Source organism: Sinocyclocheilus anshuiensis, unplaced genomic scaffold, assembly GCF_001515605.1.
Source record: "Sinocyclocheilus anshuiensis isolate Anshui unplaced genomic scaffold, SAMN03320099.WGS_v1.1 scaffold997, whole genome shotgun sequence".
Taxonomy (NCBI): domain Eukaryota; kingdom Metazoa; phylum Chordata; class Actinopteri; order Cypriniformes; family Cyprinidae; genus Sinocyclocheilus; species Sinocyclocheilus anshuiensis.
In genome coordinates this window covers 1,223,722-1,235,549 of record NW_015555715.1, presented here as the reverse complement: position 1 = coordinate 1,235,549, position 11,828 = coordinate 1,223,722, and the positions used below count along the sequence as shown (strand labels likewise).

General features: G+C 37.3%; 1 protein-coding gene across 1 annotated transcript in view; it reads left to right on the top strand.

The window, feature by feature from the left end:
- The first annotated feature begins 926 nt into the window (after positions 1–926).
- Positions 927–11,828, top strand: part of LOC107672272 (zinc finger protein ZFPM1-like) — a 40,347-nt gene continuing 29,445 nt past the window's right edge. The window contains exon 1 of the mRNA XM_016465402.1: positions 927–1,054. The gene's annotated coding sequence lies outside the window, so the exon portion shown is untranslated. The remainder of the gene's footprint in view (positions 1,055–11,828) is intronic.

Below are 11,828 nucleotides of genomic sequence, written 5' to 3'. Positions count from 1 at the left end.
TGTTTGATGATGTCACATCCTGTTTTACCTCTTTCTTTAGGGTGATGAAGGTGTAGTGGTAGCGAAACTACCCATCATTTCTGCATATTTTGCTGTCTTTATGCAGTGATTTTGTCATTCTGCACTGAATATATCTCTGAAAATGTTTTCCTATTTCTGTTTAACCTTTCGTATCTTGGCCTTATGTTTCCTTAAAGTTCTCAGCTGGAAGGTTCTCATCCAGTGTCGTTCTTATCAGTTTGTATAAAGCTTTATTGTATACGCATACACAAACATAAACATAGATAAAGAGATAGAGAGAACGTAGGCCATAAATAAACAAGTATGCTTATTTATATGTTCCTTATCAGTTTTGAAGCTGTAAAATGCACATCTTTAAGAAATGCCAGTATGCTGGGTACAATTTAGGCCCCTATTTAAAAATATATTAAAATAGAAAACAGTTATTTTTAAGTTGTAATTATATTTAACAGTATTTCTGTTTTATTGTATTTTTGATCAAATAAGTGCAGCCTTGATCAGCAATAAGAGAGTTCTTAAAAAAAAAATAGTTTTTTAAAAACTTACCGGCCCCCAACTTTTGAACAGATTTGTGGTATTATATGATAATAGCATATAATAACATAATGATTATAACAAATATAATGATCACTCTGATCACTCTGAAGTAGGTTAATTTGCAATAATGACTAATTGATTATTCCATTTATTTCATGTCGACTTAACAAATAACTAAATATTTTGTTTATTTTACTTGTCATTTTACAAAAACTTTTGTCTCCAGAATGCTGTGATTGACCGATCAGAACAAGTTCTTCAGATAATATAGCACAGAATTAAATTGCACAAACATAAACATTTCAGAACAGGACTAAGAAATATGTGTGATTTTTGATGTATTATTTTCATCGGCTTTCCACAGAGCCAAGAACGCACGAGTCCATTTCGGTGCCGGATGAGGGTGGGGAAGATGAGAAAGGAACGAAACGCTGTGCAGAAGATGAGGAGGAGGAAGGGGCAGATGGGGAAGGGGAACCCCAGTGGAACGGCCCAGGTCAGTCTCTATCTGTCCCTGGAGTGTTTAGCTGATGCATGAGTCACTGGCTTCTCAGGAAGGGCCAGCCGTACTCATACTGTCAGCTTGGCGGCCATGACTTTATCAAGCTTCACATTTGAAACAGAAATGAGTCAGTCTGAACTGCCTGTAAATTTTGTAGTAAGTACTGTCATTCTCGTATCTCTTTTGTGAACCTACTGTACACTTCCCAACAATTAAGGCCCCGATATACTTCAAACAAAATCGAAGAACAAACTGATGTGACATCATATCAAACAAAATCATGCCAAAACGAAGTTTGTTTTGTTTTCGTTTTGGGAGTTCGAAACGGCTTGCCAAAGCGAACTCTCCTGAAAAGTTCGCTCCAGCTGCAAAACACCTTCGTACTGCCATTGGTCTGTGATAACGTAATAGGAGGTGTGTGCTGAGGCCCCGCCTTCTTTCATGCGAAACTCTTTTCTGGCTCGTTTCATCTGTTGAGTCAGTCGAGGTAAGATCTCCATGAGTGAAAACATGAATACACTGGAGAACCGCTTTATAGTAAAAAGTGAAGTTGTGCTTCTGATGAAATGAGACACTGACACTGTTTTTCATGTTTGATACTGTAAAGCTGCCTAGTTTGAAGCAATCTATTGAATAAAATGCCATAAATATACATGACGTGACTTTACTGGAGTGCTACTTTGCAGAGCTCATACTCTAACATACCCATGTTGCTATGATCAGACGCTTTTCTCATGCTTTTTATTTAAAAAAATGCATGCTGTTTTCTCATTTTTATTGTGTTTATTTTGTTACTGAGAGGAAAGCGTGCAGCACATATTTACATATTCATCTAAACGATGCTTTCGGCAGTGTGGGCGGCGTCGGGATGTTCGCTAACAGTGTATCGCTGCTTACGTATTCGAACTTCGTTTTACGCCTAAACGAAGAACGAAAAAGAACTTTGCTGTGAGTATATCGGGCCCTTTAGTCACTTTTTCTCAGTAATGCAATGGTTTACCACAATCCTGTGACATCACACTTGTGGCACGTCTGAGAATTCAGCCAGTTCAGATAAACTTTCAATATGTATCCAATGGAGCCTCATCAAACAATGGTTTAACTGCAGGGTCAGATCACAAAGTTATCATCTAAATACTTGACTGTTAGTGTAGAAAAAACTCCAGTGCATTTATTGACCACACAATGTCTCAGAAATGTAGTAATAGTCGCTGTTAGAGTTGGGACTTGTGTTTCTCTCAGCCAGCCAGCCCTGATTGCTGTAAGATAACCAGTGCAAATGAATTCATACTAAGCTGTTTTACCATTGATCACTTTATTTTCTCTATTTGTGGTACAAAGCAGCTAACAAAACAAGAGAACATGCAGGTTATTCTTGTCGCTTAAATGTTCAGGACAGAATTTGAATTGTTATATATGTCTGTATACATGGAAATATTAATGATATATAATATCATATCATATAATATAATATAATTATAACCATGGCCATTCCTAATGGAAAAAACTAAACAAACAAAAAAAACATCTTAGACCAGCCTAAGGTGATTTGCTGGTCTTACCTGGTCTGTTGCTGGTTTTAGATGTGTTTTGGCCACTTTAGTCAGGGAAACCAGTAAACCAGCTGAAGACCAGCTTAGATTAGAGCAATTTAATTGAGCAAAGAATGGCTTAGGCTAGTTTAAACAGGTTTTCAGCACAGATTGAGGACATTAGTGGGCCTCATTCTTCGCAACAACGTTCCTAGTTGTTCCTCGACGCCAGTCACCCTGTTAAAGACTTAAAATTGCAAAAATATGATAATAAGTATGCATCAACCTCTAGGATGTTTTGTGTGTTGTATTCTTGTCCTCAAACCGGTTGTATAAATTCTAAGACATACTTAGAACTTTAAGACTTTACTGTACTCGCTGTAAAAACAAACTGGGAATCTTTAATATCAGCCTGGATAACGTAAAACAGCTTTTTCTATCATTTTTCTCCATCTTTTTCTCTCAGGACCATGCAGCTGAGCAGTACAGCTTATAGCCATAGTGGGGATCTAGTAGAGTATGACATGATTCAATATGCAAGGCATTTTCTTTATCTCGAATATATAGCCTAAATATGTGTGTCTCCCCGTGTGTATGTGTGTATTTTAATTTTTCACGTCAAGGATGTGTTTATTATCGCCCTGTTCCAGCCTGTCCTTTTAACAGTAATTGGAGTGATATTAATTGCTGTGCGGTTGCCGCTTGATGACAGCGCTGGCGATGTGAGCTCGATAGGCTTTTTTCCCCCTCGTAAACTAACTGCCAGGAGAATGAGGAAGAGGGGGAGAGCGAGAGAGAGAGAAAGAAAGAAAGAAAGAGGGGGGAGCAGGAGAGAGATAGGCTTTCTATCAGTACTGGAGCAGGCGCTGCCTTTATCACGAGCACGATTGGCAAAAGGGAAACTTTGACCAGTCTGAATTTTTCCCTTATCATCATGAACCCCCCCCTCCTCCTCCTCACACCGCCCCACATCCCACCACTGGTCTCTCCATCACCACTAACACACCCTGACGAATGCACACATGCTCTTCTTCCTTGTTTCTTGTTGTTTTGGGCCCTCAGCGTCAGGAGTGGAGTCGCAGTGTGTTTGTTCTTGCATTCGTTTGGTGTATGTCACCTCTTTTTTTTTCTATAATCCTCTCGGAACTGAACAAAAACGCTTTCATCGGGGGCTGTTTGCATTCCTCTAATTTATTACTGGAGTTCTGGTAGTTCTGGTGTTGACGACCAGATTGACTTCACTCAGAGAGGACTGGAGCTTGTTTGATGACTGTTTTACCTGTTTTACCTCTTTCTTTAGGGTGATGAAGGTGTAGTGGTAGCGAAACTACCCATCATTTCTGCATATTTTGCTGTCTTTATGCAGTGATTTTGTCATTCTGCACTGAATATATCTCTGAAAATGTTTTCCTATTTCTGTTTAACCTTTCGTATCTTGGCCTTATGTTTCCTTAAAGTTCTCAGCTGGAAGGTTCTCATCCAGTGTCGTTCTTATCAGTTTGTATAAAGCTTTATTGTATACGCATACACAAACATAAACATAGATAAAGAGATAGAGAGAACGTAGGCCATAAATAAACAAGTATGCTTATTTATATGTTCCTTATCAGTTTTGAAGCTGTAAAATGCACATCTTTAAGAAATGCCAGTATGCTGGGTACAATTTAGGCCCCGTCCACACGGAGACGCGTTTAGCTGTATACGCATAAATTTTGTATCGTATAGGCGTTTCGTCCACACGGATCCGGTGTTTTGGGAGAGTGAAACCGATATTTTTTTAAACCGTGTCCTAGAGTGGATAAATCTGAAAACGCCGCCCTTGCGTTTTCGTGTGGACAGCGAATCCGTATATTTTCTAAAACGATGACGTCATCAGGCCACGTCTCGTCCCTAGTCAGACACCGCTACGTAACGTAACAGCAACAAAAACATGAACAAACACTGAACGATTGTCTTTTTATTAACTAACATTAACACAGATTAATAAATGTATTGTTCCATGTTCGTTTGTATACCGCGCGCACGGTTTATGCGCATAGTCCAAGTCTTCTTCTCAGTTTTTAGTGTATCTCTGTATATAATTCTTATATAAGAATTATATAATTCTTTATATTTATATAAAGAATTACAGCGCCACATACTGGTCTGGCATGTATACTACATCGTTTTGTGTCGGTTTTGTGGTTTCATGTGAACGCAGATATTTCTTGAGACGAGGGGGAAAAAAAGATTGGATAGGGAAAGCTCTGGCTTCGTGTGGACGTAGCCTTAGTTTGAATTCTGTGTAAAAAAGAACAAAATTTGAAATGTGTTTGAGTCTTTTAGCGTATTATACAACCATTTCAAAGAGTCACTCAAAAATATGGGTGTTATTATTTTTTAAATTGAATGCTTTTTTAAAAAAAATCACCATATTATCAAAGGATAGCGCATATCACAATTCGACACCTTACACAATTTTATTTGCACAGGCTGTCTATCCTTCCTTGAAAGCATCCATACGTAACATCCCTGGAAAACTCATGCTTGTTGTTTGTTAATTGCTTCTGTATTTTTAGAGAATATTTTTCAGGGTGGGGTTCTGTTGAATGAATTGATAGGCAGTGGTGAGGCAGAAGTGTCAGGAATGGGTTGATATGGCAAAGCAGCTTTTTAATCTATAACGTGTCCTGCTGCATGATATGCAAAATAAATTATGAAGAAAAAAATTATCTTCAAAATGACCTTGCTGGCTGGAGGGTTTGATATTTTCCTCTCTGCTTAAAATTCTTGATATGCAAATGGCCGTCACAGTAATCCCTTCTAGCTGGCGGACCGTTGCTCCTTTTTCCTCTTCTCCCCCTTTCTTTCTCTCTCTCTCCATCTCGCTTTCTCTTTTAGAGTTTTACAGGATGGAAATAGACCTTGACTAAACTAGCTCTGCATATAATGTTCCTGCTTGCCCAGCATTCCCTCCCCACCAGCATTCCTTATCCACATAAGTTATTCAAATTACTCCCAATAAAGCATTATAATGGCAATGATAATAATGATTATTATTATTTACCCGGCGTGGTGGGATTTTATCATATTTAATTATAAGGGATCGGAGGGAGCTGCGTGTGCATATTATCAGTGGCATTTAAATGCTGATCAATTATTTGCGGGTGCTGGAACTGGCATTGATGAGAGGGCTGCAGGGACGCTGATAGGTGCGGAGGTGTTGGCCAGGTTTTACAGCGTCAGCAGAGAAGCAGGAAAATCTGCATAGACCTCCTGAAGAGTCCTGAGCGCTGGAAAATTAAAAACATATCAGCATAGCTCAGAAAGAGTGAGAGAGTGGAACTAAATTTAAAAAGAAATGTATTTGCGGATGTCAGTCCAATGTTATGAAATGTTCCGGCAAATACATGCGCACACCTATTGGTATATTGCTGCAAATATTTATATAAATAAATAAAAATGGATAATATAATATAAACATATTATTATATTTCATATTTTATAATTGTATATTATATTTTACATATTAGAAATATTATTTTATATTCTATATTTACATTTTTAATTTAAGAGTTAATTTAAGAAGTACATTTAATTTAACTAAATGTATTACATTTTTTATTTATTAAGATTATTATTTATTATATTTCTAATATTTCATTAATATATGTTTTTAGTGAAGTTGTCTAAATAGATGTTAGATGTCAGACATGGATTTTTCTTATTTTAGCATTTGAGTTTTTTCTTTGTATTTTTTGTAAATATTGTATGTAAATTTTTTGCCATTTTAAAGATGAAGTATGTTTTAAAATTCTTGCAAAAATAGCAAAATAGTGATTGCTATTAAACAGGTTTCCCGAACACTCTCCCTTACTTCCATTGGTTGGACAAAGAGCCCCGTCCCAAGGCAGTGTTGCTTTCTCAGGCTGGTTGTGATTCTTAAACTAACAAGAGTATCAGTGTTTTGAAGTGCCACACTGGTTACACTTTCACTTAAACAAAAAACACACCTCAGCTTTAAATAGAATGAACATAAAAAACCTGAATATTACTGAGTTGGATTTAATTATTAAACAGAGTAGCATGTGGTAGTCCTTGTTAAACATATTTATATTGTTCTCAGGGAGACAAAAGCGCCTGCAGTCTGAGGCTTTATCAGACGTGTCTACAACACCCGACTGCAGGAGTGAAATTCACTGGCGAGTCATTCAATCTCATCCCTGTACCCATTGTTTCGCTGCTGAATGAGGAAGCTTAGATCAGAGTGCCAGAGTGTATGGATATAATATCCAATTGTGCTCCGCATTTCAAAGTTAATTCAAAAGATTGATTCACAAGTTTATTTTGATCTGCTGTCACTCTCAATGGAAGGGCATTGGTGGCACTGATGCTTTGCTAGACCTTTGATGATCTATATCCTGCTGAACAAAGCTGAATTTCTTTCTTTTTGTTCCCTTTTTTTTCTCATAATTTCTTGTATGTCATTTGGGGCATAATTTAGTGGAAACCTGATACCACTATGTTGGTATCTGTTCGGACAAATTCAACTCAGCCTAAACGTGCTAATAATCTTGACATGCTGTCAGTCTCATCAATTATGTGGTTAGTGTGGTTAAGCTGATTTGGGTTACACATAACAGTATAAAATAAATACTAACCATAAAAAAGACTCTAGTACATAAACTTAAAGCAAGATTGTGATATCAGATACATCCAGATCTGTAATTGTGTTCTGACCATTAATCTTCTGCATGCTGTAGGAGCTCTTTTTTGGGTTCTTTAGAAAAAAATATATTTAGAGAGAGAACTGTGGATAGTGTAATGCTGTAACAGGTTCATGGAGAAACAGAACATGATAGCAGGTATTTTCAGAGAGGTACATAAAGTGCCATTACACTGTATAACAGCACCTGGTATTTTGCCATGCTACCAAACTTAATGTGTTTTTTCTTCATTCCTGTGTCGGCAAGAATGTTTTGGCAGCACAGATATGTCAGAATGACAGCCTGTGAAGTCGATGGTTTTCAGTTATTCTGATTATCTTGCCTTCTTCTGCAATCTTTCATTATTTCTCCCTGAGATCTGGCTGTGGTTGTGCTGCACTATGAGGGACTCGGGCGAAGCTGTTATCTGAGGCTGAGCAGAGCGGGACCAGCGTCAGACCGTTAACTTCCATTCTCAGTCGCTCTCACTTCCCCACGTTACTCTCTTATTCCAGCACAGCGTGTTCCCCAGGTTCCTGACCTGACATGTGGGAATTGTAATTTATCTGTATCGGTTTATATCGGTTATATATTGGATATTTCTTGTTTTTACTTTTAGATAATCTTTGCTGTCATCTAACGCTCACTTAAAGTTTATCTTTTAACAACAATAATAATTAAAAAACATATTTAAATCTAATCTTTAGCAAATAACAACATTAATGTCCATTTTCCATCTGTTGCATTATAATGTTGTCATACTAAAAAGTAAAGTCAATCATTTGAAATGTAAAAGTGAATTTGGGTGATTTCTTTTTTGACAAAATAGTATAGAATTTTAATATCTGCAATTTATCAGTTATTAGCTATAACATGAAAATAGTTGGTACGCTGTAAAAATATATATATTATTTTAAAGTTGTGAATAAATGAAAGATTATTGGACTGTTTTACAAGAAAATATCTATTTTCGTTTTTCTATTTTAAAATTTCACATTTAATTCAGTGTGTTACTTGCTGTTTCTTAGTCATCGATAGTGAAATTTACTAGCAATTTCTGAAAATTGTTTTTACATAATTTTTTTTTCATTGTGTTGGCCAGAAATTTAATATTAGCGTCCTTACTACTAAACTAACCATTAAGAAGTATTTCTTTCCCCACTTTTGTCATGGTTGGCCATGTTTTTTAACATAAAATGGAAGAAAAAGTTCAACTTGTTTCAAATTTTAAATTTTCCAAGAATCAAATTATCTGATGGGTTATTCTCTGTTCAGTTAAGGCTCGTATAATAAATTAACAGTAACAAACGTGTGTTTTTCAGGCTATATTTTTTCACTGATGAGAGTATCTTTGAATCTCATTTTTATTTTGCTCTTGGCATGCTTCCTACACACCTGCAAAATGTTGGAACTTTATTGTGCACAGTGAGCTGCGGGACAATCATCCCACACTTGTGGTTAAACGGAGCTCAACGGCAATCTAATAAACTTCACACAAAAACTTTCTGGCTGGAACAATTTATATTTAGAAGTATTGTGTGTGAAGAAGTGTGCATTCCACTGTAGCATACGACTCACACAATGATGATTGACTGTGAAGGAAGGGGCATTTATCTGTAATTAAGAACATACTCTTCCCTCTCTCTGTCACTCTCTTCCCCTGTTGATGATTGAGAGGTGTGGGCTTTAATCTGGAGGAACATTTCTCACTGCCGTCCCCTGCTGCTATCTCCCCAGCTGCTCCATGTGGCCCACGAACTGGCGGCTGCAGCCGGGACACTGCCACGCCGATTACCAGCCCTATCAGATGCCTGTGCTTTCCTGCCGTTTCCTGTCTCTCTCTCTGTGCCCCACATTTCAGTTTGTCTTTCCTCCCTCCTGCCCTATATCTTCTGTCCGCCAGGCCCTGGCTTCTCTGTGTGTCACTTACATCTGTCATTTGTAGCTAGAAAACAGTTGAACATGTTTTAATATGTGAGAAATATCTAGAGACATTTTTTTTTTGTAGGGACTTATAAAGAGATGGGCAGCGACGGGTGTTTTTGCCACGTCTGCCTGGTTGTTTTGCATTGATATTATATTAATGGTTGGATTAAATCCAATTAAATTGAATATTTGTTTCGTTTAAAGCAGTGGTCACCAACCTTTTTAGGCCCAAGATCCCTGACCTCGGCCTTTATGAAAGACAAGATCTACCTATTGAAGAATTGATAGAAAAAGACATCCCAGATTGTACTTCAAATTTGAGGCGTTTTACTTAGTATTTTAATTAGTGATGCGCCGATCATAGCTGATTCAGAATTCAGATTTTCTTTTCTTTCTTTCTTTCTTTCTTTTTTTTTAACTAGCAAATTGGATTCTGATAGTGATACTGATTTTTAAGCAGATTTATTTATTGGCTATTTGCTTTATAACAAACAAACTTGCTTTAAACAAAAATATCTAGCCATTTGAAAGTAGAGGCAACCACTGCATTTTAATCATGATCTGCGCGGGCAGTTGTTTTTGATTTGATTTAGATTAATTTCAGGATTTAAAACAAAAACAGAATGGTCTGACTTTAGGTGTTATTTATTTATTTGCTACATAAAACATCTGCACGAAACAAAAACAGCAGGTCTGAATGAGACGCACTCTCTGACAGCAGGTGGAGCTTATGAACAGGGTTGCCAGGTTTTCGCAATAAAACTAGTCCAATCGCATTTCGAGGGGGGTTCCCCTGTAAAAATCGCATTCCGGGCAATATAGCGTTTCCTTGTTTAGCGCTGTAAACAAAGCAGAGTTGTGCTTTATACGGAGAAGAAAATGCCATTGCCATTGAAACTTTTCTCAAGACAGTTCCCTTCAGTGGTACATTAATATAACCCCATAAATGTAATGCATTTTTGTACTTATTTTACTGTTTTTTTTCGGGATCTACTGGGACAGTGATAAAGATCTATCCCAATCGACGGGTTGGTGACCACAGGTTTAAAGTTTATTTCCTTCAGACATTTAGTCATAGACATTTTCCTATTTCAGTTTGTTTTATAGAGTACAACAAACACATTTTTCAATATTAATTTGTTACAACACATGCAGTGGCCTTAAAAATATTTGGACAGTTTAACCACACTTAAAAATTCATGAATTTCTTTGCGACGTAATAGAGTATCAAACCAAATAGCATTTATTGTAAAAAAAAAAAGTAAGCTCAAGAATTTTTTTTAATGCAAAACATATGAATTTTGTAAAAAATGGTTTAGAAAATGTTTTGAGAAAAGGTCTAGAATTATTTGTTTGCAAATTCCACTTGCTTTTATATTTAGTTATTTACTGCATTGATATTTACACATTTTAAATGTTCAAATGTGTGTTTGCACCCACTGATGTCGTGTTTTTGGTGTTTAAATTCTCTCACCGCTGTATTTCAGTGTAATTTCCCATATTTTATTTTCAGAACTTAAATCCTTACACTGCTATCATCAAAATGTCCTTTTTTTCCAGCCAGAAGGAGTTGCTAAAGTAGACATGAAATAATTATTGAATTAATTATCAAAGTCACATACCGTACAATTAATTTGATGGCTTTTCCCGGAGTCTTTTCCCCTGTCTATGCAGCGAGAATGTCAAGAAACATTTTCTAATTAATTTATGTGTGATTATCAGGACGAGTTTCTGGAAGGTCCTCACTTTCAATTTGTGAAAGGGTAACGGTGGTGGAAGACAAGGAAAAAACGTGCGCGTACACGCACACACACACACACAAGATCAGGCCTGCAGTCATGCAGAAGATTATAGAGCATCTATATGGTCTCTTAACCAGAAGACATTCAAATATATAAATTAATGAAAATCACAGCATTAAGGGTGATAATGAAACACAAAATTATTATCCCAAAGCAATGTCTTACCTGTTAGACATTAGGGTTGGGCGATGTCTACCAAATTGGCATCGGACGATGTCTACAGTGAAACATCGTGATGGACGATGACATTGGGGGGCGGGGTTAGGGTGTGTGCCCGAAGCGTGAATCCATATGCAGAAAGGCACGGAAAACAAATAAGACGTGCACGGAAAACAAATAACGTGTTCTACGGAGCCACTAAAGGGACATGGTTAGCCGCTTGCTAGCGGTAGGCTGTACATGAAAGTTCACTTACCACATACACGGAGTAAGGAGAGATGACTCATAGGACAATGGCGAATGATTTGCAGATACTGAGCACCACTGACAAATATCTAATTTTGTAAAATGAGTGGTAGGTACTGCCGCTCCGTAGTATAGAGTCCGTGTGGTCGCGAATCTCGAAAGCGGTTTCAATGCCCTGCATATTAGTAGCGGCGAGAGAAAGTATTTACATTTTTTTTTTTATCCTCCCATCTCGTAGGCTATTTATTCCCTTTAGGGTTTCCATAGTACACTTCATTTCCTTTCCGAACATGGAACTGGGATGCGGCAGATTGCGGGAGAGGGGGGTGGGGGGGATCACGATGTCAACTTAAAGGGGTCATATGATGCGATTTAAATTTTTCCTTTCTCTTTGGAGTGTTACAAGCTCTTGGTGCAT